At 44.6% G+C, this 17,776-nt stretch overlaps 1 protein-coding gene and 1 pseudogene across 1 annotated transcript in view; one reads left to right on the forward strand and one right to left on the reverse strand.

Moving 5' to 3' along the window:
* Positions 1-1,320: 1,320 nt before the first annotated feature.
* Positions 1,321-6,354, reverse strand: LOC138083618 (ubiquitin-conjugating enzyme E2 B-like; annotated as a pseudogene).
* Positions 3,416-17,776, forward strand: part of NDEL1 (nudE neurodevelopment protein 1 like 1) — a 52,803-nt gene continuing 38,442 nt past the window's right edge. The window contains exon 1 of the mRNA XM_068975814.1: positions 3,416-3,469. The gene's annotated coding sequence lies outside the window, so the exon portion shown is untranslated. The remainder of the gene's footprint in view (positions 3,470-17,776) is intronic.

Genomic DNA, 17,776 nt, shown 5'->3' on the forward strand with positions numbered 1-17,776 from the left:
CAACCAATCCATCCTAAAGGAAAGCAATCCTGAATATTCATTGGAAGGACTGATGCTGAAGCTGAAGCTTCAATACTTTGGCCACCTGATGTGAAGAGCTGACTCCCTGGAAAAGACCCAGATGCTGGGAAAGATTGAAGGCAGGAGGAGAAGGGGACGACAGAGGACAAGATGGCTGGATGGGATCACTGACTCAATGGACATGAGTTTGAGCAAGCTCCGGGAGATGGTGAAGGACAAGGAAGCCTGGTATGCTGCAGTTCTTGAGGTCGCAAAGAGTTGGACATGACTAAGTGACTGAACAACAACAGGGAACTAAGATCCCACATGCCATGGAGCAACTAAGCCTGTGAGCCACAGCTGAGAATCCTTGCACCATAATGAAAGATCCCATATGCTGCAACTAAGACCCGATTCAACCAAAAAAAAAAAAAAGTTATAAAAAAAAGGTGAGGGGCGATCCTTAAGAAGATGTCACCTCAGCTATCAAGATATCTGTCATCTGAAAAAAAGGGGACCAGGGAGCTGAGGACAGAAAGCCAGTTGGAGGGCTGGTCTCCCAATCAGGTGGCAAACCTTAGGCTGCTTTTGAGGGAAATTTAAGTATTTTGCAAGCTACCCAGGCTTTCTTCTAGAGATGAGAGCAGGAAGCAGGATTTCCAGGCAGCTCAAGCTACAGCATTCAGCATCTTCCCCCACTTCACATCTTTAGTGCTTTTAGGGATTTGAGAGGAACTAAGAGGAGCCAAGGATCACCCAGGTCCTGCCTTCCTGCAAGGCTTTGCCACAGCCTGCACAACTGTTGCTATGGCGACCTCAGCCCAGGTGCAGTTTACCAGAATGCTTTAAATAGGATGGTGTTACCATAGCATCTTTTTTTTGTGTGTGTGCACTGAAGATACATATTTTAACAGCTTTACATGTAATATTCATATATAAAAAAACTTCAAGTGCTTTCAATTTAAAAAATCCAAAAATTCCAAAATAAGGCATTCAATATTTGAAAAAAGTACAGATGTACAAAATGTTATTCTGTCATGAAAGCTCCATGCCAACATTATACACTTGGAAAGAAAATACAAATAGAATATATTACAAATTTATGTAAGCAATAACTTAGTTCATACCATGCAACAAAAAGTACATTCATCAAGATACACAAGCTTTTGTTATGTTCTAAATTGAAGGACTTTTTTTCCCCCTGCAGAATCCTTAAAACTGGTGGCACTTGAAATATGTTAGCCTTTCTACTGAGAGGTAAATTACAACAATGATGAAAAAGATTAACAGACCATTTGTGTATTATGAATCATTCCAGCCTTATTCAACAATGGCCAAAACTCCTTTCTCATATTCTCATTTGTTTTCCTGATAAAGCTGTGCTACCTGATTATTGGCTGGACTATTTGGATTCAGTTCATCCAGCAGAGACTAAATTGGTGTTAAGATAGAAGATCGGACTCCACCGATTCTGAAGGATACCTAAACACCTAACAGTTGGCATTTTTATTTGGATATTCTTCAGAAAATTCTATTACTAGTTTAAAAGTACCATCTTCAAAGAGTGTCCCTTCTGGTCCAAATATAATTGCATTGCACTGCAAGATGTTTTCAGATGGTGCGCTACTGACACCCACAGGTGAGTCCTTTTACCATCAGCTGAAATCCTGCATAAGCCTCCTGTAGGCTGGAGACACGGAGAAGGCGATGGCACCCCACTCCAGTACTTTTGCCTGGAAAATCCCATGGGCGGAGGAGCCTGGTAGGCTGCAGTCCATGGGGTTGCGAAGAGTCGGACACCACTGAGCGACTTCACTTTCACTTTTCACTTTCATGCATTGGAGAAGGAAATGGCAACCCACTCCAGTTGTTCTTGCTTGGAGAATCCCAGGGACGGGGGAGCCTGGTGGGCTGCTGTCTATGGGGTTGCACAGAGTCGGACACGACTGAAGTGACTTAGCAGCAGCAGCAGCAGCCCCAGGCTGGAGACAACATGATCCTGAGCTGCCCTGAGGTCAGTCTGAAACCTTCATAGCATCTTAAAAGTCCATGAACATTTATGGACTAACTTCCAGTGCGCTGGTAGATGCTCCTGGGGAAACAGAGACAAATCCATGCAGCCCTTACCCTCCCTGGGTGACCTTGGGGAGATAGACAGCTCCATGGGAAGGAATTATCGGTGAAGGGCCTCAGTCGTAGTTCTTAACCGTGGTGCTTCTCCGACACGGTGGGACCTAGTGACACATTTGACCTGCAGCCACTGTGGAGGCGAGAAGTGACTCCAGACCAGGGTGGCATGACCTGCCAAAGACTTAAGGAGTCGGTCAGATTTGGAGAGGCAGAAAGGAGGGGGGATGCCACCAACCACTGAAGGGAATAATGGGATGTATGTGAAGCCAATTACACACATTATCTCATTTAAGCCCAAACAACGCCATGAGGTCAGTACTAGTGTCACCTCCATTTCATTTTGCAAAGATGAGACACAGAGACACACAGCAACTCATTCAAGGTCTCGCCACCAAAAGTGGTAGGCGGAGGCTACTTCCCTCTGACTTCCCATTGTTTCTCTGAAGCCATAGGTGTGCTTTGCCAGGTTCTGGGCATCTCCTGTGTGCTCAGTTTCACAGTCGTGTCTGACTCTTTTGCGATCCCGTGGACTGTACCCCACCACGCTCCTCTGTTCATGGAATTTTCCAGGCAAGAATACATGGGTTGCCATACCCTCCTCCAAGGGATCGTCCCAACTCAGGGATTGAACCTGAGTCTCCTGTGTCTTCTGCACTGCAGGTGGATTCTTTACCGAGTGAGCCACTGGGGAAGCCCTACCCTTTATTTATTATTTTTGGCTACACTAGGTCTTTGTTGCGGCACATGGGCTTTCTCTAGCTGTGAGCAGGGGGCTACTCTCTTGTGGTCCACGCGCTTCTCTTTGCAGTGGCTTCTCTTGTTATGGAGCACGGGCTCTAGGGCGCTAGTGCTTCAGCTCAGTAGTTGTGGAGCATGGGCTTAGTTGCTCTGGGGCATGTGGGATCTTGGTTCGCAGACCAGGGATCAAACCTAGGTTGGCAGGTGGATTCTTAGCACTGAATCAACAAGGATCCTGCATCTCCTACCCTTAATGTGGGAAAGCTCTCCTTGCTTTACCCCTCTAATACAGGGCTGGAGACAGACAAAGGGGAAGCTTGAAGTTCTGGCTAAAGAGTTAGGGCTTGAGTTTATTTTTCTCCTTTCTCAACCCTGAAGTCTTGCTCAATAGCAGCTGAGCAGTGGGGCTGCAAGGTTGCCTCACTTCTAGAAGGCCGGCCGCAGCCTTCCTGGCCCAAACCCACTTCCGGTCTTCGTGCCTCTTTTGTCACAAGGTGATTCTCACACTTCCTGTTGATTTCCACTTAGTTTCAGCTGCTTCAGCTCCAGCCACTTTGTGCTGCTGTTGATCTGATCTGCGAGGCCTGGGACACAGGACCAGGTATGTTGGGATGGTGGGGACTGGGGGGTCAGCTTGGATAAGGTCTGGGCCAGATCAGGGCCAGAGTCGGGGGCTCCTGGTAGACCCTTTCTGTCCATTGTGGGGGACTGTCAGAGGCTGGGGTCAGTTTGTGAAGCTGGTTATGTCCCTGTGAGGGATGGTACCAGGGGTGGCTTCCTGAAACCACATCATTTGACCTCTACCCCCCTAAAATCTCATCACCTTGATTTGGTTGTGTGTTACCTGAGCTGCCCAGGTAACATTTTTCTAGGCTGTAGAGAGAGCTTCTTGAGTTCTGACAGGCTTCTCTGGGATTGACTTCGACACAGCTGGTGTGATGCTTGAAAGTTTGCTGAGCTGACCAAGTTGGGGCTTGTGATTAAGTCCTGGCTCCTTGTCTTACTGACGGGCAATTCAGTGTCCTCTGAACCTTTCTGGTCTACACAGTTCAAAATGTCTCTCTTTTTTGGAATGTTGGTGATGCTTAAGCAGGATTGTGATTGTGAAAGTGTTTTGTAAACTGTAAGACGGCATTCTCAGGGTGTGAGGTTACTTTCATTTTCTAAATGGAACTAGATACCTTTTTTTCCTGATAGTGGTAACTGGTGAAAATATAAACAAAGAGAAAGGGAAATTTTTTACATAATTCCAGCCCCAGAGATTATTAGTGACACTGGTATATAAATTTCTACTTAAAAAATTGAATTTTTTAAAAATTTGATAAAATATACTGATTCAACGGATACGAACATGGGCAAACTCTGGGAGATGATAAGGGACAGGAAGTCTGGTGTGCTGCAGTCCATGGGGTCACAAAGAGTTGGACACAACTGAGTGACTGAACAATAACAACAAAATATACATGAAATAAAAATTAGTTTTTAAGCATACAGCTTAGTGGCATTAAGTACATTCCCGTTGACATGCACCCATCACCAAGATCCATCTCCAGATTTTTTTTCTTCTCCAAGTGAAACTGTGTACCCATTAAACAGTATCTCCCTAGTCTTCCCCACCCGTCTCTGGCAACTACCACTCTACTCTCTTGAATGGAACCATACAGTATTTGTCCTCTGATGGCTGGCTTATTTCACATAGTGTAATGTCTTCAAGGTTCATGCATGTTGTAGCAGGTGTCAGAATTGCCTTCCTTTTTTAAAGTGAAAGTGAAGTCGCTCAGTTGTGTCTGACTCTTTGCGACCCCATGGACTATATCCTACTATATCCTATCAGGCTCCTCTGTCCATGGAATTTTCCAGGCAAGAGTACTGGAGTGGGTTGCCATTTCCTTCTCCAGGGGATCATCCCGACACAGGGATTGAACCCGGGTCTCCCGCACTGCAAGCAGACACTTTACCCTCTGAGCTGAAAAATATTGCATTGTCTATAGACACCGCATTTTGTTTATATCATCTGCTGATGGACAGGATTGCTTCCACCTTTTGGTTATTGTAAATAATGCTGCTGTGAATACGAGTGTACAGATGGCTACTTGAGTCCTTGCTTTTAATTCTTTTTCGTATATACTCACAAATGGATTTGCTGAATCATATGGTAATTCTGTGTTAACTTTTTTGAGGAATTTTCAGAATGTTTTCCACAGTGGCTGTACCATTTTGGATTCCTACCAGCAATGTACAAGGGTTCCAATCTCTCTACATCCTTACCAACACTTATTTTCTGGTGGTGGTTTTTTTCTTCCTCCCAGTGGGTGTGGTATCTCGCTGTAGTTTTGATTTTTGTTTCCCTGATGATTAGCGACGTAGAGCTCCTTTTCATGTACTTGTTAGCCATCTGTATACTTCTCTGGAGAAATATCTGTTCAAGTTCTTGGCCCATTTTTAAATCGAGTTGTTTGGTATTTTTGTTATTGAGTTGTAGTAGTGGTAGTTGTAGTAGTTCTTTATATATTTTGGAAATTAACTAGACTTCTAAAACAATATTTCTTGTGTCAAACTGTATTTACTGTTCTCTAACCATTTTTAAACTTGTTTATTTATTGGCTGTGCTGGGTCTTTGCTGCCTGCGGGCTTTTCTCTAGTTTCGGGAAGTGGGGGCTACTCTTTGTGGTGCTTGGGATTCTCATTGCAGTGGCTTCTCTTGTTGCAGAGCACGGGCTGTAGGGCATATGGGCTTCAGTAGTTGTGGTGCGCGGGTTCAATAGTTAGTGGTTACCCGGCTCTAGAGCTTAGGCTCAATATTTGTTACGGGCAGACTTAGTTGCTCTGCAGCATGTGAGATCTTTCCGGATCAGGGATTCAACCTGTGTCTCCTACACTGGCAGGCAGATTCTTTACCACTGAGCCACCAGGGAAGCCCTCTTTTTTTCACTTAGTATCACTTGAGTATCATCTCATGTTAATTTATAAAATCTTCCTTGTCCTTCCTAACAGCTGTGTAGTATTCCAGTGCTTGGATTATACTATGATTTATTAAATGAGTCTCCTGGGTGTTTAGGTTGTTTCCAGTTTTTGGCATAATGATAAAACAATGCTGCAGTAAACATCACTGAACATACGTCTTTGCATATTACTTCTATAATTTCCTTAGGATAAATCCTTAACAAGTTGAGTGCTGGGTAAAAGGTTATACATATATTCACAGTTTTAATTCATTTGTCCAGATTCCTCTAATAAATGTCATACCATTTGTTTTAAATTTCATATCCACTTTTATTAAGGCAATTACAAAGATAACATTGAAGAATAGCAATTCCTTGCCTCATCTCCCCTCTTCCCAGTTCTCCCTACCACAACATTTCCAACTATTTTAGTTGTTTCTATTTCTAAATAAAGTGCCTTTATGACTAGTTTTTTCTGTTTTAGTTATCATCTATTGACTTTGTATTATGAAAAGTAAGGACACAGCACTCTTACCTGATACATTATTGCTCCCCCATCTTCCTGATGTAGTTAATCACATATTTGGTGAAATTAACATTCATATAATATCCTTATTTCTCTAAAGATATTTATTAAAGTTCTTTCTCTTTCCAGCTTATTTCTGCTCCCAGTATTATATTCATTACTCCTAAATTTCTTTTGTGTTATTTTGCTATTTCACATTGGAGAGTGTTTGGTGGTTCCTAGTTGAATGTTTATTTTTATGACCAGGGAACTCAAAGCTAATTAGAGGCTGTGTATGTTTGTGTATGGCAGGAGTTGGGAGCTTGTTGACTGTTGGACCTGTGTGTGTGTGTGTGTGTGTGTGTGTGTGTGTGTCTGTCTGTCTGTCTGTCTGTCTGTCTGTATGGGGGGAGTTGGGAGCTTGTTGACTGTTGGACCTCTCTGAGTGATCAAGTGGACAGGCCAGGTCATGTGGTTCTGTTGAGGAAAATTCTTTGATCTTGTGCCTGGAGGGCAGGCTGCCACCAGCATTCTTGGGGGGTCAGTAGGGGAAGGAAGCTGCCTTCTCATCATTTGATACACAGCCTTTGAAGAATCCCCCCTCCCTCTATCCACTTCCTTTTGTAGTGTAGTGACAACCTTGCCCTCTGCTATGCCCAGGCTCCCAGGTCTGGAGCTTCTCTGGTTTAATTTTGCCAGAGAAGGCTGCTCCTGCTGGGCCGGTGCTTTAGCTGGTCAGCTACCTGGGCTGTGCAGTCTGAGTGCTTTTGTAAACACACTGGTGCTTTCAACAGCCCTTCCTGTTTTCGGTCTTACCCCATTCTGCCTTCTGACGTGGCTGGTACCTCCAGTTCCTGGGCCTCTCTGCAGGTCACAGGCAGACCCCGCTCGCTTCCAGCTGACATTCAGTTTCCAGCCTTCTCTGATACAGTCTGTCAGCTGCCACTCACCAGTCTGCTCTCCCTCTTTCAAGATACTGTTGACATCTTGCCCTCTGTGGTCTCCTTTCCTGTACTCCGTCTTGGTGGGTTTCTGCCTTTTAAAATTTCCGTCCTGCCTTTTTTTGTGGCATTTCAAGAGGAAGAGGAGATATTTAGAATCAATCCATCATGGTAACTGCTATGGTTTATAGCATTTTTCACTCGGACCAGCGTTGTCTGAGAGTGTTGGCTTCCTCACACTGTATCAGCACTGGATATTATCATTTATTTGTTTACTTGGCTGCACCTCGTGACTTCAGGATCTTAGTTCCCCAATCAGGGACTGAACCCATGCCTCCTGCAGTGGAAGCATGCAGTCCTAACCACTGGACCATCAGGGAATTCCCCTATCATTTGTTTTAAGCTCTGCTAGAAAAGGCAGAGGAACCAGAGATCAAATTGCCAACATCCACTGGATCATCAAAAAAGCAAGAGTGATCCAGAAAAACATATATTTCTGCTTTATTGACTATGTCAAAGCCTTTGACTGTGTGGATCACAATAAACTGTGGAAAATTCTGAAAGAGATGGGCATACCAGACCACCTGACCTACCTCTTCAGAAACCTATATGCAGGTCATGAAGCAACAGTTAGAACTGGACATAGAACAACAGACTGGTTCCAAATAGGAAAAGGAGTACGTCAAGGCTGTATATTGTCACCCTGCTTATTTAACTTCTATGCAGAGTACATCATGAGAAACGCTGGGATGGAAGAAGCACAAGCTGGAATCAAGATTACTGGGAGAAATATCAATAACCTCAGATATGCAGATGAAACCACCCTTATGGCAGAAAGTGAAGAGGAACTAAAAAGCCTCTTGATGAAAGTGAAAAAGTTGGCTTAAAGCTCAACATTCAGAAAACAAAGATCATGGCAGCTGGTCCCATCACTTCATGGGAAACAGATGGGGAAACAGTGGAAACAGTGTCAGACTTTATTTTCTGGGACTCCAAAATCACTGCAGATGGTGACTGCAGCCATGAAATTAAAAGATGCTTACTCCTTGGAAGAAAAGTTATGACCAACCTAGATAGCATATTGAAAAGAAAAGACATTATTTTGCCAACAAAGGTCCGTCTAGTCAAGGCTATGGTTTTTCCAGTGGTCATGTATGGATGTGAGAGTTGGACTGTGAAGAAGGCTGAGTGCCGAAGAATTGATGCTTTTGAACTGTGGTGTTGGAGAAGACTCTTGAGAGTCCCTTGGACTGCAAAGAGATCCAACCAGTCCATTCTAAAGATCAGCCCTGGGTGTTCTTTGGAAGGAATGATGCTAAAGCCGAAACTCCAGTACTTTGGCCACCTCATTCGAAGAGTTGACTCATTGGAAAAGACTCTGACGCTGGGAGGGATTAAGGGCAGTAGGAGAAGGGGACGACAGAGGATGAGATGGCTGGATGGCATCACCAACTCGATGGACGTGAGTTTGAGTGAACTCCGGGAGACTGTGATGGACAGGGAGGCCTGGAGTGCTGTGATTCATGGGGTCGCAAAGAGTCAGACACGACTGAGCGACTGAACTGAATCTGCTAAGCAAATAAACAGTATCTCCTTTGTCATTTTAATTTACATTTTAAAAGTTATTAATGAAACGATTGAGAGTCTTCTCACATGTTTACTGACCATTTGTATTTCTTCAGTGAACTACTTGTGTTCATTGCTCATCTTTCTACTGGAGTAGGATAATTGTTAAATTGCTAGCATATGGCCAGCTCAGGAAAGAGGTTTGTGGTTGATTCCTTACTTTTCTGTATGTGCAGTCTCAGAAAAAACAACAGTTCTTAATGACAATGTTAGCAATTTGAACTTTTTTCTCCTTTGGATTATGAAAATGTTCACTGTAGAAAATTTGGAAGATACAGATAAACACAAAAAGAAAATATAAATCACCTAGAGATAGCTACTGGGGCTTCCCAGGTGGCGCCAGTGGTAAAGACCCCGCCTGCCAATGCAGGAGATGTAAGAGAAACAGGTTTGATCTCTGGGTCAGGAAGATCCACCGAAGGAGAGCATGGCAACCCACTCCAGTATTCTTGCCTGGAGCATCCCATGGACAGAGGAGCCTGGTGGACTACAGTTCACAAGGTCACAAAGAGCTGGACATGACTGAAGTGACTTAGCACACGTGCATGCACGCACACACAGAGATAGCTACTAAATACACCTTTCCAGTCTCTTTTCCCCCCCTATAGATATATACTTATAAAAATGCAGTCATTTTATTTTGTATTTATGCTGTCGACTTATTAATCATAATTTGTTCTCATATTGTTATACAATGTTCTATGACACAGTCATGGCTAGCCAGTCTTCCACTGTGTACAATCATTGAGTTTACTCAGTTCCCTTTGGACATTTAGGGTCTTACTGGGTTAAAATTTGCATTAACAAGTTCCTCTTTTGATCACGACTCTACCTAACCTTGTTTCCCATTGACTATCTGCTTAGCAATCTCTTTTTTTGTGGGGAAAGGATGAAGGTAAACTTTAATCCTTTCCTGGTTAAATTATGACTCATTCCAAATTAATGAATACAGACTCATGGAGCTTTTCTAGCACTTTTTTTTTTTTTCTGTAGGTCAGAGGGACAGATGGTGAAGGATCACCCTAGGATACTCATTAGATTCCTCTACAGCTTTCAATTAGAGAGAAAATGATGAGTGACGAAAGCACCAGGGAGGAGAGATGTATCCAATGATGAGAAAAAAGAAACCGATCAGGCAGGCCTCTGAAAAAGAATCATCCAAGAAATAACAGCTTATAAGAGAGAATCTGAAAAACAAACAAGCCTGAGAGTTCGGGAGCCAAATTCTGTCCCTGAGTCTACCACTAGCTGTGTGCCCTTGGGCAGGTTGCTCAACCTCTCTGGTTTCCTCATTGGCATTCCTCATCTCAGGTTGATTTCTAAGTTCTCTTGTGTCTTTTGAAGTACAGACTTTGTCACACTAGCTGTGTGACCCTGGACAAGTTTCTCAGCCTCTCTGAGATATGGTGTTCTCAGCTGTAAAGTGGCAACACTTATAGCTACTTCACAGGGTTGCTGTGAATGGATATGTGTAACCCACTCATCACAGGGCCTGTCCCAGATGAAGTATCTAATAAATGAAAGCTATTTTTATTGCATGTCAATCATTATGTAAGAGGAGGGCCATTATATCATCCCACACCCTGTGGATGGAAAGGAACTCTGTCTTCTTAAAAGCCATTTCCAAGTCCAATCAGCAGCTGGGACACAAGCCAAGGGGCACAGTACAAAGTCACCACCAGCACAGACCTCCCTTTGTAGCGTATCCTTCCCTGAGACCTGGATGCTGTCCAGATGTAGGTCAAGTAAACACCCTCTGCTCAGCACTGATAAGCAGGATGCATGAATGTTGGTCCACAGGGGAGGCAATAGGAAACCCCACTTTCCAAATATAAAATATCCGTGAGTGTAGTAGAAGGGGAGCTGAGCCCTAAATGATATGAATCACCAAGGGAGGGATGCTATTAAGAAAAAGCTGACATCTTTTCAAGCTGTGATTAATAACCACGGAGACAGCAGGAAGAAGTCGTGGGTGTAGCCTTGCTCTTTGCTGCTGCTGACTTCTTGGACAAATTACCCTCTTCTGTAAAATCAGGAGGCTGGATTTTTGTTCCCCAAAGGACAGTCTGGGTACTACTGGTGGCACGCACAGTGATGTTATGTGGTGTACAGATAAACATTTGACATCTTGATAGTCATGTATTAACTTATGAAATAGTATGGAAAATATGACTAGCCATCAACTCTAGGATTTCATAGATATTATTTTTAATAAAGTTCATTATTTATTTTGTATTGGGGTGAAAGTGAAAGTCACTGACTCTTTGCGACCCCATAGATTACACAGTCCATGGAATTCTCCAGGCCAGAATACTGGAGTGGGAAGCTGTTCCCTTCTCCAAGGAATCTTCCCAACCCAGGGATCAAACCCAGGTTTGATCCGCAATTGCAGGCGGATTCTTTACCAGCTGAGCCACCAGGGAAGCCCTAAGTTTGTTTTTTAGAAAGTGGCCTGAGTCAAAGAAAAATTCAAAGATGATATGCAGAAATGGCAAATATTGTGAAGGTGGTAAAGTTAGAGCATGAGATGTGGTAGGCAACATAAAAGCTTCCCAAAGATGTCTAGGTCCTAATCCTCAGAACCTGTGAGTATGTTACCTTTTATGGCAAAAGGACTTTGTGGTAGTGATTAAGTTAAGGATTTAGAAATGAGATGATTCTGTCAAGAAAAGTTCTCCGAGGACCTTCACTGGTGATCCAGGATTAGGAATCCTCCTTGCAATGCAGGGGATGGGGGTTCGACCTCTGGTCGGGGAGCTAAAGTCCCACATGCCATGGGGCAACTAAACCCACACCATGACTAGAGTCTGTGAGCTGCAGTGGAAAGACCCAGCATGACACCACAAAGATCTGGATGCCACAACGAAGACCCAACACAGCCGGATAAATAAATAAAAGGTCTCTGATCTCCTGCCTAGAGGGTACAGGCTGGCATTCTGGGAGACCATCAGGGAAGGAAGCTGGGGTCTCATCATTTGACCTTCAGCCTTTGAAGAATCCCCTCCTCTCTCTCTTGCTTCCTTTTATATTGAACTAATTTAGCCTGGCTTGAGCATGCCCAGTGGGGCTTCCCAGGTGGCTCAGTGGTAAAGAAACTGCCTCCCAGTGCAGGAGATGCAAGAGACACAGATGTCATTCCTGGATCGGGAAGATCCCCTGGAGAAGGGAATGGTTGCCACTGCAGTATTCTTGCCTGGAGAATCCCATGGACAGAGGAGCCTGGCAGGCTACAGTCTATGGGTTGCAAAGAGTCAGACATGACTGAGCGACTGAGCATAGTATGCCCACTGTCCTAGGTCTGGAGCTTCTCTGGTTTAGTTTCCCCAGAGAATAAACTTCCTCCTCTTCCTCCCGCTGGGCTGGATTATCTGGATGGGCCCAAAGTAATCAAAAAGGTTCTTATAAGAGGGAGGTGGAAGGAGTCAGAGAAGGCATTGTGATAACAGAAACAGCTGCTGGGGTGATGTGGCCATAAGCTAAAGAATGCTGTGGCTTCTAGAAGCTGGAAATGGCAAGGAACTGATTCTCCCTGGAGCCTCCAGAAGGGACCAGGCCTGCCAACACCTTGATGTTAGCCCCGAAAGTCTCACTTTGGACCTCTGACCTGCAGGACCGTAAGAGAATCAATGTGGGTTGTTTTAAGCACTAAGCTTGTGGTAATTTGTTACAGCAGCCTCAGGAAACGAATACAGCAGACATTAGATGCACTGGAAGGTGATTTATTCTGCAGGTTCAGCAATTCCCCGGGCGCAGCAAAGGGATGTTGGCAGGAACGAGAATGTCCTTGGTCACTGGCCCCCATCCATCTAGGACTGGGCTGACACTGCCATCACATTGGGCAAACTGGCCAAGGAGAGGGAGGGTCTGAGCACCCCCAGGAGGGTGCTTGGAAGACAGGGTGGGTTCTGACTCACGGGAACGACCAACATTGTCATCTGGTCCAATCATCACATTTTACAGATGAAGAAACTGAGGCTCAGAGAAGGGAAGCAGAGTCACCTGTGATGGGGCTGATTTGGCAAAGAAGAACAAACACCTGAATTCCTGAGGTGCTGGGAGGGAGGAGTTGCAGGTGGGGCAGGGCTGGCTTCTCACACCAGGGTGGGGAGCCTGAGAAGGGGTGGGGCCTGCATCTTTGGCTGGGGGTGGAGGGTGGATCTTGCCACCCTTTGATCACCTCCTCTGTGTCTGGGGCCTCTTTCACATTGCTTCCTCTAGTATCTTTTTATCAGGGTTTTAATAACCATCTCTCAACATAAGACTTTGGAAAGTTGTTGAAACAGCAAGATGCTTAAAGAAAGGGTTTCCTTGCTCCCCACTTATCCTGCCCCCAGCACTTTAATTAACATCTCCTCTTCTGCCTGGCCTGCACCCCTCCAAAGGGATGCTCATTTGCTTTTCATAGAAGAGACACTTCTACTGTGATTAATAGCAAATCTGGGATGTTTTATTTCTGCATTTAAGCATTTATGGATCAAAATTGGCCTCTGTGGTCAGGACTCTCCTGAGTAAAGCCTTTTCTTCTAATTTTGAGGGGAAAATATTTTTTCATGTAAAGGCCCCCAAGCCCCCTTGTAATTTTCAAAGAGGAGGGATTTCCCTGGAGGTCCAGTGGTTAAGCCTGCACTTTCCAATGCAGGGCATGCAGGTTTGATCCCTGGCTGGGGAGTGAAGATCCTATATGCCTTGAGGCCTGAGGCCAAAAAAAAAAAAGTAAAACAGAAGCAATATTGTAACACATTCAACAAAGACTTTAAAGACAGTCCATATTTTAAAAAAAATCTTTAAAAAAAACAAGACAAACCCCCAAAGTGGACATCAAGGCCTGTGTTGTTATTATACAGAAATAGATGAAAATTAATGTGAAATTTCCTCTGAGATCCCATGGGCTGTCATTTTACCATAATAGGTTGTAATGATAAATGGTCAAGGTATCATTCCCCTATCATTAGACAATGGTCACCAGGCAAGCAATCCCTGGAGAAGCAATCCTTACATTCCAGATTAGTTACGGTTGACATCCCAGGTGGTTCTACCAAAGCCCCAAATATCATTATGCTGTCAGTTAAAGGATGTGCAGAAGGTATGGCATCGGAAAGATTGTAGGGGGGTTCCCTGGTGGCATAGTGGGTAAGAATCTACCTGTCAATGCAGGGGACACAGGTTCGATCCCTAATCCAGGAAGATTCCACATGCTGGGGAGCATCTAAGCCCGTGCGCCACAATTACTGAGCCTGTGCTCTAGAGCCTGTGAGCTGCAACTACTGAGCCCTTGAGCTCTAGCGCCTGTGCTCTGCAATAAGAGAAGCCACAGCAATGAGAAGCCCGCGCACCACAACGAAGAGTAGCCCCTGCTCACCACAACTGGAGAAAAGCCCACGTGCAGCCATGAAGACCCAGCGCAGGCAAAAAGAAAAAAAAAGTTTCCTTAAAAAAAATAAACTGTAGGGTGGAAGCTTTACACCTGTAGAATCAACACATACATGTTTACAGGAGAGAATAACATCAGATTGGGCTAACTAGGGAGTCAGAGGGGAAGGACTTTTTTTTTTTGGCTGCACCACATGGCTTATGGGATCTTAGTTCTCCGACCAGGGATCAAACTTGTGCCCACAGCAGGGGAAGAGTGGAGTCTTAACCACTGGCCCACCAGGCAATTCCTAATTGCTCAATTTTTATTAGGGGAGTTTTTAAAATTGAGAGTTCTAAATTATAAAAGTGCTCTGATGAAAGAAAAAAATGGAGAAAGCAGAAGAGAGCAATGAAAATAACTTATACACTGCAAGTTTTTATTCTTCAACAAACACTAAGAGCCTTCCACATGCCAGGTGCTGTCTTAAATGCCATCCTAAATATAAAATATTGAAAAGCTCTGACTCCTTTTTTCTTCCTCAGTACTTATCACTGCCTGACATGCTAATGTTTTTTAATTTTTGGTTTCCATTCTTTCTCTTCCCTAAGCTTGTTTTGTTGCCTGCTGTATCTCTGGGGCCTAGAAGTGTCAGGCACTCAATTATATTCATTTAATGGTTGAATTAATGATCTTTTATTCCTGGTAACTTTGACTCATTGGTTTACTAGTCATGGGAATTTGGCTGAATTGCCTGATGACAATCAGCTCAGGTTGCTGGTAAGAAACACTCCATTTTTCTTCCTAGCCCTGTCATTCCATTAGAATGGTTTGGAAGTAGGCAAAACTGGTGCCACCTTGTCTGTGCAAAGGTGTATGAGCAGATACTGCTTTTGTCTGGGGATAGTCACACTGTTTATGTAGGTGTGATGTTAACAGCCCTTGGCGTTGCCAGGTGTTAACCCAATTAGCAATTAACAGTGTTATGCCAGGCTGTTCCGTGGAGGCGGCTGTCACTCTGGGGTGTGGGTAGGGACCATGAAGGGGCTGGGGTGGGGGACGGGGCTGACAGTGAAGACCGGCGCTCAGAGGAGTGTAGGCTCTGAAGCCAGGAAGCCCAGTAGGCTACAGACAGTTCTGGAACGGGAGGAGTCTGCTATTCAGGTAGGCTTCTGGGGAAGAAATGGAGCAGCCCCAAGAAATTCACGGGGCACAGCAGGATCTCAGGTTCCACCAACTGGGTGAAGAGACTCTGGCAACATCAGTTCGTCCCCCTGGATGAGGACAAGGGTAGCTTTCCTTCCAGCTACCAGGAACGGGGGCAGCACCCTGGCAGGAAGGCCTTTTGCACGCTCAACCTAAATTGTCCTCATTTTTCATACCTGCAAGAGCCCTTTTCAAGGCCCTCAGAGGGGGGACCCTACCTCCCCCAGCCCCGCCCTGGCTAGGGCAGAAGCAGGCTGCATTTTCAGACATACCACGCAAGGGAAGGAATGGCAAGGAGGTTTGGAACCTAAACCCCTGATAGCAAATTCTCAGCATACCCATGTCCTGCCTTTCTGTTGACTTAACAGCTAAATTCTGAAGGAAGCACTGATTGGGAGCCTGAGTTGCTTTGGATAATTGGTGAGCTCCGTTTGCTGAAGATGCTACCGAAGATGCAATAAAAGCAACAAAGAATTTTCTTTTCCCTTTGGCACAGGAATACCCTAGGCTGAGCTGTTGATGGCTGGCTGGGTCAAGGGTTAGGGACCCACCAGAAGTGGGAATTTTAAAAAGTTATTTAAAAAAATTTATTTGGCTGCATCAGGTCTTTTGCGGCATTCAAACTCAGTTGTGACATGTGGGATCTAGTTCCCTGACCAGGGATCAAACCCAGGCCCCCTGCATTGGGAACAGAGAGTCTTACCCACTGGACAACTAGGGAGGTCCCTAAAAAAATATTTTATTGAAGTATAGTTGATTTACAATGTTGTATTAATTTTTGCAGTACAGAAAAGTGATTCAGTTATATATATAAAATACATAGTTTCATAGTCTTTATGAAACCATTATGGCTTATCACAGGATATTGAGTATAGTTTTCTGTTATACAATAGGACCTTGTTGTTTATCTGTTCTGTATATATATGCAGTTTGCATCTGCTAATCCCAAACTCCACCTTTCCTCCCCCTTGACAACCACATCTATTCTGTACATCTGGGAGTTTCTTTCTGTTTTGCAGATAAATTCATTTGTGTCATATTTCAGACTCCAGATATAAATGATATGATATGTCTCTTACTTCATTTAGTATGATAATCTCTAGGTCCATCCATGTTGTTGCAAATGGTATTATTATTTCATTCTTTTTTATGGCTGAGTACTATTCCATTGTATGTGTGCCTGCATAGATCTATACATAGGTCTCTCTCTCTCTATATCCAGATTATATCTAGATATCTGTCTCTACATATCTAGATATATATACCACCCCTCCTTTATCCATTCATCTATTGATAGACATTTAGGTTGTTTCCATGTCTTGACTATTGTGAACAGTGCTGTTAGGAACATAGGGATGCAGAGAAGTAGGCATTTAAAAAAATTATTTTTGGGGTTTTCATTGCTACACATGGGCTTTCTCTAGCTGAAGCTAGCAGGGGCTACTCTCTAGTTGCAGTGCATGGTCTTCTTATTGCCTTGGCTTCTTTCGTGGGGCACGGCCTCGAGGGCATGAGGGCTTCAGAAGCTGCTCTGCAGCATGTAGTGCAGGGATCAGACCTGTGCCTCCTGCATTGGCAGGTGGATTCTTAACCACTGGATCACCAGGGAAGCCCTGAAGTGGGCATTTTTGAATCAAACATGGACTGGTTATTCCTTATCTTGGAAGGGGAAATTTACCATCTGGGTCCAGGCTGGGTGGGAGGGGCAGTGGCCTTGGAAGATGATGCCAACACTTTCTGCAGGGCCTGGCTTGCCATTAGGTGACTCAGTGTGTTTCCTAGGACTTCAGCCAGGGACCAGAGTTGCAGCCTTTATTTTTTCCTCTTGGGGTGGGACTGGTCTGTCTTGGCAGCAGGTCCGTAGGAAGGCCTCCCTGCTTACTCACCTCTGGGGCTCTGCTTTCCTGGCTGGGGCTGTGCTCTGGAGGATGAGATCATAGGCTTCTGTGATGTCCCAGGTCACTGGGCGTGGACTGAGACCTGTTTGGGTTTAAACCTCAGCTCCCCTCGGCCTCAGTTTTCCAACATAAAAAATGGATGTAATAATTTCAGTCTCACAAGCTGCTTGTGAGGAGATGTATGTAAAGCTTTCAGCACAGTTCTCTAGTCCAATAAATGGTAGTTATTAATAGCCCTCTTTTTTTTTGGCTGTGCCACATGGCATGTGGGATCTTAGCTCTCCAAGCAGGGACTGAACCCATGCCCCTCCAGTGGAAGGGCAGGGTCTTACTCACTGAACTGCCAGGAAGTCCCAATAACCCCACTTCTTTAGTGGAAGTACAGTAGTGGTTAACAGTCTGGTTTCTAGAGTTAGACAATCCAGACTAGGTGGGTTTGA

This window comes from Capricornis sumatraensis, chromosome 8 (assembly GCF_032405125.1).
Source record: "Capricornis sumatraensis isolate serow.1 chromosome 8, serow.2, whole genome shotgun sequence".
In the NCBI taxonomy this organism is placed as follows: domain Eukaryota; kingdom Metazoa; phylum Chordata; class Mammalia; order Artiodactyla; family Bovidae; genus Capricornis; species Capricornis sumatraensis.